Here is a 4,312-nt window from a genome sequence, read left to right as displayed (position 1 = left end):
GAAGAAGTTCCTTGTCTTTGCCACCTTTAGAGTACATATACTGTCAAAAGAGCATCTCCATGTCAGATGATGTAGAAGCTTACATACTTCTCCATCATTTTCGTAGGTACCAATAAGGGGACCAGATCAGTAAGGTCCTACAAGGTAGGTTAAAATAAAATAATAGACATTAATTAAGAAATAAACTTATAAACTTTTCTAAGAATTTTTAGAAATTTTTTATAATTTTAAACAAATTCATATGATACGTATTAAAGAGATAGATCTATTAATCCCAATAAAAGTGTGTTGAAACACTCAATTTAAATTGGAAGTTGATTGAAAATATAAACCTAAGTTCATTATTAAACCCTAAGTTTAATTTCCTTAAAGACTTCTGTCGCTCACCCCTCTCCTGATTATTCTATCTTCCACTCCCCGTCGATGCCGCTCTGCCAAGTCCAGCCATTCGACACCGCTCGTTTGCCAGAGCAACTCGAAGCCAGCAGTAAACTTTAACCCTATCTCCCGATTCTCATACAGTTGTTCCCTGCCGGCCGTCGATCATCGACAAACCAATCTTCCTCCTCCTTCTGATCCAGCTCGCCGGTTGCTTCCTCCTGTTCACCCAACAATGGTGCCAAATAGGGAAAGGCAAGTAGATTTTCCCTTGTAGGTATGGATGTGGGTCTTCCTTAGTCGGGCTAGTAGAAACTCCGATTGCTACTTCAATTTCGATGAAGAAATCTTGTTTAGCTTCTATTCCATTTTGAGAGATGGTTTTGGCTTTCGGCGATCTCTTGACTTCTTGGTATGGATTTTGATTAATTGAATTAAATGGGAATGGGTTAACTAATTTTTCTTCTTTGCAATTTTTTTCCTCGTGAAGGATTTTCGAATGATAATCAGTTTTGGAAGGGGAGGTTTGGGTTTGATAGAATTAGGGTTTCTCTTTAGCGTGTTGTGATGTGGTATGAGATTGCAATATGGTATAATCTCTTGAGGTGATTTTGGTTTTCTTTTGGTAGATTTCCTTTGTAGTGTTCGGAGTTTGGTTGGTGTCCACGCCAGCTTCTGATTTTCGTTTCCTTTCTTTCTAGTTGGAATGGATTTTCTGCAAGTGATTGGTCTCAATTTGATGCTTTGTTGGTGTCCCAATCCTGTAGTGAATCGAGTTTTCACTTGGGACAGATTTAGATGGTGTGGATTTTGGTTGAGGTGTCATGGATTGTGTTGTATTCTTGCTCTTAGTGTCAGTTTGGGATGTTAGGAGTAGGGATATTGGGGCAAATTAATTCAGCTTTGGGTGTTGGCTCTTTGAAACAGCTTCGGAACCTCTGATCAAAGTTGATATCGAGTTTTGGTTAATTGAGAATGTGACCGTGAGATGATAAATGATCCCTCTTTTCTAGGTAGTTCTCTCTAAAAGGGAAGTGGTGTTGTTAAGCGGTGGTGCTAACATTATTTCCTTTTGGTCCTTAAGTTGTATAAATTCTACACAAAAACCAATAAATTATGCATGAAAAGTATTTGTTGTTCCATTATTTCTTTATGATCCTTTGATTCACATTCATTTTGGATACAATTCCAAATAGATCATGTATGAATGTCAGTATAATAACTATGCCTATTTACATGTGTGCAATAATATGTTTTGGTTGTGTTTTTTTGTCCTCATATGGTATATTTAATGAATATGAGCATGAGTGGTAACAATACGTGATGGGTGACCTGGGATGAGCTCTAGGGAGGATCCTTCCAAACATGAATGATAAAGAAATGTAGAATGATTATGGATGAACGATTTATGTTCTCCTAAGAGAGGTACATCCCAACGGGTCATGAATATAGATTGAATGACTATGATCTAATAAAGGTTACCACAAATGCACCATGCTTACTGATGGTAGATTATGTTGAAGTTTGTCTTATTATGTATGTTATCAAATATAACTTGTACTCGTAGTAAATGATGTTGAAGTTCTTTTATTGTGGATATTATAGAATGCTTGATTTTGCTTTAAGTTAAATTGTAAAAGAGAGTTAATGTTCATAATTCCTACTTTTAAATATTGCTATGCTGTTTCCATCATGTACCTACTTGTGGGAAATATATTTGCGGGTTGGTGGATTCACAATGTAAATGATACAGGTGTAGGAGATGGCACCAAGGGGGTGATAGAGGATGTGGAGGTGGAGTAACTGAGGAGATAAGATGGAATGCATAACACATTGTCTAGGGGGCTTAAGAGCATGTTAATAACTGTAGTCTTTTGATTGTTTTGTGGATGTGAGTTGGAGACTATTCGTTTTATATTTTCATGTTTTATCATTTGGGAGTTTAAGAAAATTTTCATTCGAAAGATATATGTTGAGAATTGAAGTTTGCATGTGATAAAATTTTCTTTGGGTCTAAAGTAAATGTGGTATGCTATATGTTGGATGTCTTAGGAAGGGAGTTATGAGTCGTTTCAGTTGGTATTAGAGCAGTCAATCCTAAGGAATAGTATGTGCATGCAATCTCATCAAGGACTCAGACACTTCCACCATAAAGTCTGTAAGATTTACCTCTTCAAACTAGAATCGTGAATTTAGTTATGTTTATGAATATATGTAAAGTAGTCATATAATTATGTTGGCTATTAACTTTTCCATAGTACCTATTCTACTCATCATATATATGTCTTACGAAGGTTTTAAAAAGTGTATGCAGAGTCAAATAACGTTATAGTGCATATGAGCTATATATGTGATTGACTATGGAGATGCATCTGAGAAGCCCATCTAGGATTCTTTTAACATTAGCAATCATAATAAATAGTATAAATCTACCATTATAAATAGCAAAAGTAAAATAAGAAATGTTATTGACCTTTCTTTGGAAAGAAATATACCTTCTTTGGAGTAGGAAAGGCCAATACCTACGAAGTAATTTGACTTCCCCAGATTGTTGATTTCAAACTCATGAGCCAATTGTTTTTTGAGTCAAGTATGCTTAGCTCATTTCTGTTACAATTATTTCATTAACATAGACCAAGTAATTTCACCTTTGTTTGAATGCTTGATCTATAAAGTATGTTCTCCCGTGTTTTGCCTATGGTTCATATTTTCTATTGCTCGTGTAAAGTGCTCAAACCACATCCGTGGAGATTGATTCACTCCATATAGTTCTTTCCTAAGGCAGCAGATTTTGTCTCCTTAGAGATTCTTATGAAATTTGAGAGGGAGTTCCACAAATCACTTTCTCTAGGTTCCCTTTTTAACATAATATTGCTATAAATTTTAATCGAAGTAAGGTACCAAGGATCAAATTACTCATTGTTTCAATCAAAGCATTCATTCCTGTATCTATGTGATATGCTTTAGCTACCAACCTTACCTTGTATCACTTAAGAGACCCATCAGTTTAGGCAAATATGCATTTCCACCCAATTGAAATGGCTTGTTGCGGCTTTGTAACACTTACTTATCTCATGGTAAGTGCTTAATTCTTATCTTTCAATGGTTCTTGCACCATCTTTGGAATGTCTATTGAGTTTAAGGAGGCTAGAAAGTTGTTGGTATCGTGGAAAGATTCTATGATAGGACATACAGATGAGATATTTGGATTTGGGTGCTTGGTATAAGTTCTACTACTGTTTCATAAAATTAAAGAAGTACGAGTACTTGATCGTGGAGATGATTTCAACACAATTCCTGAACTCAGATCAGATAATTGATTTTGCAGTGAGACTACTCTTTCTTCCTAGTATTGTCTAGGCAATAATTTCATTTGTGGATCCCATAGTGGACTCAAAAGGTGGCTTAAAAAAAATAAATGATAATCCCAGTTAGTCTCGTTGACTATCTCTGGGGTGATCGGTCCGGTCCCACGGAAATTTCCCACCGGCCACCAGGGTAAATCGGGAAGCGCACGCGGCGGCCAATCCAAAAACCCAGTATCCTTTGATTACACCCCCATTTGGAGGAAAAATTTCTACAAATATATCGTAGCTGGGGTTCCTGCAAATTCCTGCAAAAGGTGGCTTAAAAGAAGAATAAGAAGATGGTTGTGATAGGGCATGTTCTTGTGAGGGAAGAAATGTTGCTGAAGGTACAAAGGTCATTCATCCTTTATTGTCTCGAAGATGCTTCCCTTAACTTTGCTGACTAAGTAAGGGGTGAAGTATGAATGGATGGACCGATGTGAGAGGAATTTTGAGGGGCTGAAAGAAAGATTGATGATGATACTGGTGCTTGTAATCCCAAGTGGTATGGGGTGATTTGTGGTGTACATAGATGCATCCAAGAATGATTTAAGAGCTGTGCTGATGTAGCTAGGATGAGAAGGCAA

General features: G+C 36.6%; 1 long non-coding RNA gene across 1 annotated transcript; it reads left to right on the top strand.

The window, feature by feature from the left end:
* The first annotated feature begins 337 nt into the window (after positions 1-337).
* LOC121996510 lies at positions 338-2,346 on the top strand. The gene is made up of 2 exons (XR_006116098.1): positions 338-655; positions 2,132-2,346. It is a non-coding gene; the product is annotated as an uncharacterized LOC121996510 (long non-coding RNA).
* Positions 2,347-4,312: the final 1,966 nt, after the last annotated feature.

This window comes from Zingiber officinale, chromosome 6A (genome assembly GCF_018446385.1).
Source record: "Zingiber officinale cultivar Zhangliang chromosome 6A, Zo_v1.1, whole genome shotgun sequence".
NCBI lineage: Eukaryota > Viridiplantae > Streptophyta > Magnoliopsida > Zingiberales > Zingiberaceae > Zingiber > Zingiber officinale.
The sequence above is the reverse complement of the archived record's forward strand: the minus strand, read 5'-3'. Positions and strand labels throughout refer to the sequence as shown.